The sequence below is a fragment of the Anguilla rostrata genome, chromosome 2, assembly GCF_018555375.3.
Source record: "Anguilla rostrata isolate EN2019 chromosome 2, ASM1855537v3, whole genome shotgun sequence".
Lineage (NCBI taxonomy): Eukaryota > Metazoa > Chordata > Actinopteri > Anguilliformes > Anguillidae > Anguilla > Anguilla rostrata.
The window spans coordinates 28724855-28737645 of NC_057934.1; the positions used below are offsets into that span (position 1 = coordinate 28724855).

Genomic DNA, 12791 nt, shown 5'->3' on the forward strand with positions numbered 1-12791 from the left:
ATGTACTGCCAATTTCAAAGTCTCGGTGTAAACCCGGGAATCCAATCAGTTTTTTTCAAGATGTTCTTTAGTTCAAATTTTCCCCATCAGAATTAAAACATTGGCTAAAAGTTTATTACAGGTCCTTTTTAAATTTTCCCCTTTAAAACCTGTATCCAATTATTAAACCCCCTATGCTATAACTAAGAAATAATGACAAGAGCATTGGTTTCATTAAAAAAATAAAACTAGGTTCATATCATACAATGTAAAGATCCCATTCACGTAGTAAAATGATTCAGTGTTGCTCAGATGAAAGAAATGCACAAGTCTATCACTGATTCATAACAATGGCATGGCGTAACGGGAACTGAGCAGGATTGGTTTCATCACGTTATAAATACATCATTTTGATCATTCATCTCCGGGGTCCAAACGATAGGTTATAGCATTACTTACTCATGACATTGCAAACAACAAAAGAGCAAGTTCCACACGCAGCGTGATGTCAACCTACATAAATAAGTTAAATAGAACATGCACGAAAAGGATTGAAGGGGTGTCCACCTTCACAAATCGTAAGTAATACCAACAAATGTCGAACCCCCTACAGAAAATCAAGATTTCAAATGCCATCTTTATTTTCCCTACTGAAATGACTAAAAGACAAAATAAAATTGGGGGTCCAAGCAGCGGCTGGGGGAAACCCTCATTGTATCTGTTGGATTATTATTTTTTTTTTTTTCTCCGCTCAAATGTCTGAGGCTCAGCAACCATAAGTTGTAGACAACCAAATTTGGTGGTGGGCCATGGCCCCACACCAAGCACTACAAATCACCTATGTCGGAAGGTGGCGCTATAAAAAAGGGTCATATTAAAAAAAGGCCAGAACCCCCACACCATAAGTCAGATCAACACAAAACTTCATGGCCCAAATCATCTGAATGTGCTCATTTTGCTATTGGGACCACCTATGTCCGCCATATTGTTTGCCCGCCTTTTGGGATTTTTTTATTAGTTGGGTGGAAGAGCTTTACCCCAAATCTAAAGTGTTACAATCTAGTAAACTTCTTTCGGAAGCGGCAGAAGACATCCATGGCGACCAAGAATCCCACCGTAGGGTCTAGTTTTTATCAGTGAGGGAGGGTCTGAACGTGGGGGAAGCAACGAAGACAGTGCCAGCCAGAGTGCATGCTAGGCTACAAAAAGTTTGTTCGTAAAAGTTTTTTGAGAGGATGAATCATTACTTATCTTTGGCATGGATCCATTTGAAGACAATATCGGGTGAGTTCGTTACGCTTTGAATCTGTCTATGCTGAGAAATAGCTAAACCATTTTATTGATAGGTTTTGAGTTTCGTCTAACGCACGAAAACACGCTTGGTATAATAAAACAATGAGGGTAATACATATATAGTCCGCTTCGTCGGCTACCATAACAAACTTTTTGTATCTACAGCTGCAGTTTCTCACTGCAATTACTAATGTTGAATATAAACAAAAGACGCAATTTATGCTGTAGTCTGCCAATGTCTACATAAATAATACGGTACTCTGAGCATAGGAAGCAGGTAGCAGGGGTGGCGAGTTGATATTTCGTTTTTTGTTACTAAAAGTTTGTTAGTAAAAGCTTTTTGAGCGGATGAATCATGACTTTTCTTTGGCATGGATCCATTTGAAGACAATATCGGGTGAGTTCGTTACGCTTTGAATCTGTCCTTATGCTGAGAAATAGCTAAACCATTTTATTGATAGGTTTTGAGTTTCTGTGCTAACGCACGAAAACACGCTGGTATAATAAAACAATGACGGTAATACATATATAGTCCGCTTGCCTGCTACCATAACAAACTCTTTGTATCTACAGCTGCAGTTTCTCACTGCAATTACTAATATTGAAAATAAACAAAATTTATGCTGTAGTCTGCCAATGTCTAAATAAATAATACGGTACTCTGAGCGTAGGAAGCAGGTAGCAGGGTGGCAGTTGATATTTCGTTTTTGTTACTAAAAGTTTGTTAGTAAAAGCTTTTGAGAGGATGAATCATTATTTTTCTTTGGCATGGATCCATTTGAAGACAATATCGAGTAGTTCGTTTAGTCTTTGAATGGCCATTATGCTGAGAGAAATTGTATTCCTCAATTTAATCTCTAAATTGACTGTAAGCTTTAGGGTTGTAAATTAGGTAGTTGTTTCGAGGTGACTTAGTTAATGCACTGCCTTAACTATTGCTTGTTTTTTTAGCATAGACTGCGTTGTTGCTGTTCTTGTTTGTGTTAGTGTTAATCAGTTTAACTCGCCTGGATAAGAGCGCTGCCAAATGCCTGTAATGTAATGTAATACTCGTAGCAACAAGATAAACCCGACATTAGCCCTAAAATATGCCAATACAGCAGTGAAAACGCAGCTCACTGAATAAACGAAATAAACGAGACAAAGTTTTTTTAAAAATTTTACCATGTCATTCTACAGTCAATATCTGGGACTAAACATTGAATAAATATACAATCTTACCACTGGTTTTACATGTAGAGATGTCCCTTTGAGCCTCAGCGGTCATATATTGTCTTGGACAATCCGTTTGTGAAATATACGTGCATTTGTGATACCTGGGTAGGCTACCTTCAAAATAGCTGTGCTTAATACCCCACCTGTTGCTTACGGTGTTGTCGCCTCTTTTAGTACAATTTAGCTTGATTGACAATTCATTTATTCAGTAGGTGAGAGTAAAAGCTCACGATGTAGCTATAACATGTCTGATTTGCTTTTGGAATAGCGTTATAGGTCAGCGAACAAATTTTTCTTATTTGCCAATGTCTAAATAAATAATACGGTAGGCTACTTTTAGCCAGCACGCAGGTGCCGTTGATATTTCGCTTTTGTTTCGTTTTTCTCAATGCCCTATTTATTATTTGAAATGTGAATTTATGTGTCATTATTTATCTGTCTCTGGGGCACTTGAAATGTGCATTCTCTGCTAAGATGAGCAATGATTGAATATGTGTCTGATGTAGTGTTGCATGGTATTCAAACCTCAGCACTTTTTTGGTACTTAAAAAGAGAAACGGTTCGATTAGAATTTTCCAACGCTCGCTTAGTTTTGTGTCAAATGTAAAGCTAGGAAATGTGTCTTTTGCATTACTGATTTAGAGGATGGCAGTAGCAATTAAGGTTGCATGAGGTGACTTGCGCTTGTGCACTCAGCTCGTTGATACAGCACAAGCTTCACCAGTTCACTTCAGTAGCAATAGGTGTTCCAATTTGGAAATACTTTATTATAGATAGATGCTATATTGTTATTAAAATATGCAGTTTTAAATCTATTTAAAGGGAAAGACCTGTTTTAAAGATCATTTAGTTTACAACGTTTAATTTTTGAAATAAATTTGATGTTTTTTTTCTATGTTTAGTGTTGTAACACTATAGGCCTATGTTATTAGTATGTTGAAGATTTCAACTTAAAGGTTGTTAATAAACCATGAATTAAAATGAGGTCAACCCTTGTGGACATTACGTTTGATCTATTAAGGTAATTTCAGTATTGTTAGGTAATTTGGCATCGAATCAGCATCGCTTAAGTTTCCAAGATCATTTCAGTATCGAGCATCATGATACTAAACCTGGTATTAGTATCAAAGTCAAAATTTTGGTATCGTGACAAACTAGTGTGACGCCTTTAGTTGCGCGCAGAAACACTGCAGCTGTACATACACCCCGCCATCTAAGAACATGCCATCTAAGTGTTACAACATAGTAAAGGCCTTTACGGGAAGCGGCCGGGACACATCCATGGTGCCCAACTAAGTCATCAGACTTTGTCTTAGCACAAATTTGGCCATAAGACATCAATATTTCACTACGCCAGACACATATTCCAATCCATTGCTCATCATGATATTCAGAGATATGTTGTGAAGGTATATGATCATGAAGCAAACCCATTAAAATCGCCCCATAGGCGGGCGCGATAGTGCCAATGCTTGACCCTCCCAACGCCGCTTGGGGCTTTAATTATATATATATAATTGTATTTAAACCACTACTCATTTAATCCCACATATGCACCATTTTTGGCAAACAAGCTTAACTCTAGCATTTTAAATATTTAGTTCAATTTCTGCCTGAAAACTTATATCAGAAAGCTTGCATTTCTCTTGTTAGAAAACTTAAAATTCCATTTTAAGTTTTGTAAAAAAAATTGAAGATCTGAACAAACAACTATCGAATTTTAGTTGGCATAACAACTTCAAAATCTAAGTTAAACTCAAAATTAAAACATTCAGTGGCAAGTTGTCTTGAAATAGAGTATTGCGTGTCTTTTTTCAGGCGCATGCACAGTATGTCATTTTGAACCAACGGTGTTTTGTCCTGTAAATACCGCAAATATTAACAATTTACAGTTATTTGTTGTTAAAATTGTACCACACCAGTATTAAAGCTGTCCTGCACATACAATCGCAGTTGTGATTTCAGACTATGTTAGCATTTGTTTAAACTGTACACAAACAGTTTATGGTCACCTCAAACTTAATGTGACTTATTGTAACAGAAAAGGTACATTCTTGTAGCAAAATTCACAGCTATTGATCGCATTACTTCTAAGTAATTCAGTAAACAATTCAATATATACTGTATGTATGCATGTATACATGAAAATTGAAAACTGTGAGTTATCACAAGGTGCTAGTCAGGCAAGATATAAACAAGAGAACCGCACAACAAAAAGAACAAAAAGAGACTATATGACATTAAAGATTTGTATTGCTTAATTGCAAGTTTTGCAATGCGTTTGCTCTCCGAAGTATTAGGCCTATACATACTAAGCTTTTAGATCAGACATCGAACCCATCATGTCACTGTGACCAAATGAGCAGGTGACTGCAGCAGCACAGCCACCGGGGCTTAAAGGGGCTGTCCAGTTTGTTAAATAATAGCCAAAATGAAATGGCAAGATTTTGTACCATGTTCACCATGTTTATTGGCCTTTCATTTTGCAAGTGGAAAAACTTGTTTGTTCTGCTGTTTAATTTAGATAAAAAAGACTTCCAATTGAATTAGGCAAATGATTTCAATTACTAATTGAAATCAGGTGCACCACCATGAATTTTTATGATCGATTCTGGTTGCCGATTTGAAAGCCAAGTCAGCCAATTCCGATAGCAGACTTTAAAAGTAAAAAAAATATATATATAAAAGAAACAGATAAAAACAAAAAAATGTTTATTTGCTCTATAGGTACATTCAGATACTTTCATTATTATTATTATTATTATTATTATTATTATTATTATTATTATTTTTATTAATAAAAGCATTGTTATATTGTTGTCATATTTTCAGGGAGCTCTGATTCAGTCTGACTGAATCTTTTCGACTGCTTCCAGAAGAGTGTGCTTTGACGGTTTCAACACCATGATTTTGTGCCAGCACTTTATCTTAGGAGATGTTTCAATGCAATGATGGACGGAATGATATCTGCCGCAGTTTGCAGTGGAAGAGTCGATTTCTACTGAGCCCTCAAAAGGTGCAAGTAGAGTCAATGTGTTTTACCTTTAACATGGATTACCTTTATAAGATAATGTTGAAAATCCAAATGTTTAAATGTTCCACTATCGAATTATTCATCCGACTTTTATCAAGGACAAACGAGTTTACGTTAAGACAGTGACAAATTCAATAGTTTTTTTCTTCTTCTAGCGGTAAGCTAGGTGTATTCATTTAATAAATGAACACTTTACAAGTAAATTCATGTGCAGAGCACTCCAATAAGTTGAATGTTTTTATTTAAAACTAAGCAGTATATTCCACATACAGTGCATGGGGACCAAACGCCTGAGGACACTGCCAACACTGATTGTTTCATTAATTATCAAGGGCTAATACAATTATGATACTTTGTTTATACATTTTATAAAAATAACACTTTTAAAATACGACTACCAGAATGATACCATTGTAGTGGTCGTACTTAGTGTTGTAAGTGATCCCCTTTTAAATTCAGCATTATTCACTTCGGGTGGGATTTATGTTACCGTGACGCCTAAATCTTCATGGCACAGCATCATGGCGGGGATGATGAGAAAAAACCCTGAGGCCTATTTAATTATATCCTGAAAACAGAACATAATTTAAAAAAGTCCTAATTTGAAAGATTAGGCTAGTCAATTATTTATTAAAACTGAAAACTGCAAAACTGGTCTGTTCATGAGAAACCAAACATGGACAATGATAGGTTTGAACAATTAAGTTGCTTTCTGTGTCTTAACTTCATGCTCAATACACACTCCCACACATACAACCACACACTCTGTAACATCTTCCCATTGTTAGAGACAGATGGCCACATATAGAGTTCATTCATGGTTTGTAAGGATACGCACAGCCACAGATCAAAGTGGTGTCAGCGGCAGCAGACCAACTGGGTGTCCCTGGACGCCTCAATGTATATTTCTACCTGGGAATGTTCACACTAGGCAATAACCACAACTGTCAACATAACATTTAAAACCCCTCACTTGTGGCTGTCTCATTGAGATTCGGACGGAATGCTTGCGTGGCACTCTGGCAAGTCTCCTTGTGCATCGTAATAAACCCTTTTTCAATTGGAAAGTGGTCCTTAGGGTGTTACTTCACTGATCCAAACATGGTTCCACAAGGGAGAAGTTTCCCCAAGAACACGCAAAACAACATTCTTCTCATTGAGAATAAACCGTGCATAACTCTAAAAATTCCAATCAACATAAAACCATATATACCTCCGCCCCCACAAAAATAAAATTAAAATTCATTTAAAATCTTAAGAACAATAAGTGGCAGCTCATTTTACCTTCCTCTTGTTGAGTTCTATGCTTGTGTCCGGAGTCCAAGTTCTTTTTCCAATGCTGCCAGAGAGCTCTGGAGTACTCCTCCTTCTCCTCCAGTTTTTGACAACTAGCAGCTGGGCATCCACCTGAAATATGAACACGGCACGGGGGTAAAATCAGTTTCTTACACCTAATCTTATCGATCACAATATACGATTACATTTTTATCCATTTCATTCCTTTTCATCTGTTTTTTTTTTTAGAAGAAAAAACATTTTTATAAGTTTTTAAAGGAGTAACATGGTGGTTGAAGGGACACTTCTAGTTGTCTTTAGCAACAATAAAACAAATGTGCATAATTTTTTTATTATTCAGTCATTTAAATGCATTTTAAAACGTATTTTTCAGCCTAAATTCAATTATAAAAGTTCACCCAAACTGTTCAAGGTGGTAATGAGAACTGTCAGTTAGCTACGATTGACAGACCGTGCCTGCCCCATAGCTACCTCCATGACACGCGCTTATCTTGGGACACTGAATTTTCACAAGCTAGCTAACTTAGTATATAAAGATCCAGAGCTAAGGATGTTGACTTATATCCAATAATAATTTTTGCCAGTTAAGATAAAACCACAACTATAACGTCCTATGAAAGCAAACTAGCTAGCTAACGTTATCGATAACATTACATTATGAAAGAAACACATAGCTAGCGAACATTAGCTAGCTAGCTATAAATGAATACGACCAACCAGAGATTGTCCAATAGTCCTTAAAAGGCGCTCTAATAATGAACCTAACGTTAGTCAAATATTTGCATTATCTTTCCTGTAAGCCAGCGGCACAAACTATGGGTCACGAGTTATCCATTTAGGGGAAAGAGCTATCACAGCAATCTGACTGATTAGGGATGGCAAATGTAGTTTAGAATGCGCCAGCAGTGTATGCAGTGAGCTCGAAATACATTTCTACAGAAAAGGTAGTTTGTCGCCTTTTTTTTAGTTTATTACAGTGGTGATAGAAGTGACAATATAAGTGGTGCTGTGCTGTTAGCCTTTACTGATCGCGCACAAGGTTAATGTGAAGTAGCTAGCACAATCGGACAGATTTTAACCCCTAAAAAGCTTTGAATGATACTTGCTCAATCGAACGGTAAATCTGAAAAACATTCGACATAGTCAGCTGCACCGAATTCTCTTTCACACCCTCAATAAACGACACAAGTCCCAGTAGATGATTGAATTAAACATTTTAAGTTATATATTTTCTGAAACGTACCCATTCGCTGGCCACAGTGAAACTATGCGATCTGAGTGTATAGTTTCTAAGAAATTAGCCAGAAGGATTCAGCCTTGTTGTTTGCTACGTAAACCTACAGCACACTTGTAGCAGGACGGTGTGTCCAGTCAGATTTCTTTATGGGGCGCTCGGAAAGGAGTGGTTACTGTACTTGACGCACTAAGTTGATAACATTCTCAACCGCCTGAAAATAGGACGATAAATTTAAAATGCATATTCTCCAAAATAAATAACGGACATATTTAATACTTTACTCATTGTTTCTTCAATGCCTCTTGTGCAAATAGCACATAAAACCTGAGAAAGTGTGAAAAACCCCCATGTTACTCCTTTAAATACTTTTGGGATGGCAGGTATGCCATCCTGCCAAGTTACGCCTTGGCGGTGGCATGCCTCATACCTACGCAGCACCAAGAGTTTGCCACTTTTCAGGATTTCACAGAAATAACAACAATGACCACAGAACTTAAAAACATTAATTCTGTACCTTCTGACCCAATTTCAAAAGACTGACCCCATTTCAAAAGACAGAATTCACAAACACTCCTGCACAATAAAGCCTCCAACTAAGGGGATTTTGCATTGTCTCCTTTATTTTTCCTGCCAGATTACATCATCTTAATGCAAGGCCACAAACAATATGTTTCCTTTGGACATTTACCTACACCAGCCAATCTCTTCACTTACACGCAAAATGGACTTCTTTTTCCCCAAGAAAATTTCCAGTCTTTCAGCTAGTTAGTTTGTGGCTCTGTGGTAATGTCGCAGTCAATGGATCATTGAGTAAGGGGCAAATCTTGCCTGAAGCAAATTTTTCATTTCTTATACATGCTTATTTGCTCATTAATAATTGTCTATTACTTCTCAACCATTGCTTTTGCACCACATTTACCTCATTTTTTTCACTGAACGTATAGACTGTATTATGACATACCATCTAAAAGCTCAGTTAATCGCACAATTTAGCAAGGCCATATGGATACAAATGGAGCCTGCGTGCATACTGGCCTGTCTTCCTTAAAACCACGGACACATTTGAAGAAAAGTCACACCTGACAGCTACTTGATGGTAGCTGACTGGTAATGTCATTGAATGTGGGTAGTACAAGGTCGGAAGATTGAATCCCACCTCGCCGACAGGCAAATCCTTAATTTTCTCATACTTATATTGCTAACTAATAATAGTCTATTGTTTTTTGCATTTATCAAAATATGAGAATCGCAATGCATGTGTTTACCAAGAGTCACTCATGGGCAATCATATGCATTTCATGACGACACATTTAGTGATTTTCTTGAAGTTACACCAGCTGACCACTGTATGCTTCTACTAACTATATTTCTTCACTTGGCTACTGTAAAAAAACGCTCTTAACAGCAAACACCACATTTCTACATTCATGTTACCTCGCCCTGTTCTCTATCTACCCACATACAAACAATTAGAACGTATGGACTGTCTACAACATCCCATTAAAAACATTCCATTTAAAAACATGACTCAATCATAATTACAATTAAAGCCCAAGCGGCGTTGGAGGGGTCCAAGCATTGGACTATCGCGCCCCTATGGGGCATTTTAAATGGCTTTGTCCTCAGGGTCATATAGCTTCACCCAACATATCTACTGAATATCATGATGAGCAATGGATTGGAATATATGTCTGACGAGTAAAATATTGATGACTTATGGCAAATTTGTGCTAAGACATGCTGTCTGATGACTTACTGCGCTCACCATGGTTGTGTCCTGGCCGCTCCTGTAAAGGCCTTTACTATGTTGTAACACTTAGATGGCATGTCGTAACACTTAGATGGCGCGATGCATGTACAGCTGCAGTTTCTGCGCCGCAACTAAAAAGGTGTCACACTAGTGTTGTCACGATACCAAAATTTTGACTTTGATACTGATACCAGGTTTAGTATCACAACACTAATACTGAAATGATACTTGAAACAAAAAAAAGCTGATTCAAACTGTACCTAACGAATTGAAATTACCTTTAATAGATCAGAAACGAATGTCCACAAAGGTTGACCTCACAATTCATGGTTTATTAACAACCTAAGTTGAAGCCTCTTCAACATACTTTAAAAGAAAATATTAAATATATTTCAAAAAAGAAACCGTTTTAAAAAAATGATCTTCAAACAGGTCATTCACCTTAAATAGATTTAAAAACAGATATTTTTAAAAAAAACAGCATCTACTTAAAAAATATTTCAAATTGAACACCTATTGCTATGAAGGGAACGAGTCAAAGCTATGCTGTATCAAACTGAGTGAAAGGAGTCACCTCACTTGGCAACCTTAGTTGCTACTGCCATCAAAGATTTTGAAAATTTTTTCCGCCTGGGAAAAAGGCCGCTAAATGCCTGTAATGTAATCATGTCAAACTTCACCACATGCCCATTCTGATGAAAGCATATGTTCAACTACAATTTCACCATTTGTCTCTATTTCCTTTTACTATGTTATTTTCTGATGTGCAAAGATTGCTGGGAATATGTTTGCATGTGTTTGCCTAAGGAACTAATACCTAATAATTAACAGATACAATAGGTTCCACCAGCCGCTGCTTGGACCCCTAACCTAGTAGTCTACATGAGAAAAGACAACAGTTTTCCTATGCAATTTAACGTCCTTGAACAACTATATAAATTATTACCTTCCCCATACAGTCTGTTTTATATGCCGCTCAGTAAGTCTGTGATCATGGAGGACGAGGTGGCACAGTGTAAGGAACTGGCTTGTAACCAAAGGTCGAGGTTCGAAAGCCAGTGACATTGAGCAAGGAAATTAACCTGATTGCTTCTGAAAATCCAGCGTAAATGATCAATGTAAAGGCTAAGTAAAAAGTTTGCAAGTCGCCTGATAAGAGCGTCTGCTAAATGCCTGTAATGTAATGTAATCATGTCAAACTTCACCTACATGCCCATTCTGATGAAAGCATATTGTTTCAACTACTCAATTTCACCATTTGTCTCTATTTCTCTTGTACTACTGTTATTTTCTGATGTGCAAAGATTGCTGAAATATGCCTCTGCATGCTATTCTCCACTGTCAACTGTTCCAATATGTCACAATTTTTACCTAGTTCTCCATCTCAATTCCACATAAGGTCAGTGATCTAATTAGGAAAACAGCAAAGAGCAGTCCTACCTACAGCTAAGCATATCAAAATGCCTTATAAACCTTATAAACACAAAAAGTGGATCTCAGACAAAATAACAAAAACGGGAAGGACAGAAGGGTACACAAGTCGCACCTAGGAGTTCTAATTTAACAAGTTGCTGATAATCCTGGATGGGCATCAAATCAGTGAGTACATACACCTCACTTACCCAACATGTAAAATATATTTATTTGATTTAATTTGGTCATTATTATCAAAAATATAAATGATCAATTAAATCGCCAATTTTGTTGTAGGCAGAGCAAACTGTTGGACAACCTTTTAAACAAAATATACAACTCACAACCAGATGAAAATTAAGAAATGTATTAAGTTACAATAAATATTCATGTCTATATAAAGACGCGTTCAACTACCTTAAAACGCTTAACAAAGGATACAGACATGGGCAGTCACACTTGTATGAAAGAAGATATAGAACCATAGCTTATTTGTCCCAAAGCAATCAAAAATGCAAAACCAAAGAGGGCAGAATAATCTAAAACACCACCCCAATCGATGTAGATGCCCACTTCCAACCAAGAACTTCTGTCCAAGTGCCCAAAACTGACTTAACTCAAAGAAAGCTGCATACTTTAACTAGTAAAAAGAGGAGGGGTGGGGGAAACGGACCCCCCCTCTGACACACAGCATACATTCACACATCAGGGGCGAACATAGCTCAGGAGGTAAGACCGATTGTCTGGCAGTCGGAGGGCTGCCGGTTCAAACCCCGCCCTGGGTGTGTCGAGTGTCCTTGAGCAAGACACCTAACCCCTAACTGCTCTGGCGAATGAGAGGCATAAACTGTAAAGCGCTTTGATAAAAGCCCCTATATAAATGCAGTCCATTTTACCAGATGGCTAAGCCCTCCAGTTCCTGCCTCTCACCCCAGGCTATGCTGGCCAACCCGAAGCTTCCTATGGCTGTAAAATCTTATATCTGACTTTATTTATGAAATGTGAACATATTGGAGCTTTTCTTTTCTTCACAATTTACTGCTGGCCTACTTTTCTGACACATGAGTCGTGAATAAATTTAACTTTTTTAAAAAAAGATTCCCGCTAATGTCTAAAAGAAAGCAAAATACCATGCTGGTGTGGACTGTCAAGAATCGACTAGCTGGTCTTCGTTAAGCTGGAAAGACTTACATCTACAAGATTCTAAAGGCTGATGAATTCCTATGTATTTTATCAACAAATAAATAGGCCTGGGCTTGAGAAATGTGGTTCCACAATAAGGAAAAAGGCTCGGGAAGACCCAGAACGACAACAATTACAGAAAACACAGACTCAAATTCTTAGTTCTTAAGGAAATGGTAGATGAATTTAGAACTGCTAACAAGACTGTTTCCAGAAGAACAATTAAAGAAGACTGGCTGATGTTGGTTTTGTTTCAAAAGATGCACTAACAAGCCACTGCTCTTTCAGATAAACATTGGTGACAGAATGCTCTTTTTAGCCAAATATGGGAAGTGTGATTCAGATTGGTTCCACAGAGTCCTATGGAGTGACAAGTCAAAATTTCAGCAATG

General features: G+C 37.3%; 1 pseudogene; it reads right to left on the bottom strand.

The window, feature by feature from the left end:
- Nucleotides 1-12791, bottom strand: part of LOC135242664 (E3 ubiquitin-protein ligase BRE1B-like) — a 37487-nt pseudogene that overhangs the window by 9035 nt on the left and 15661 nt on the right.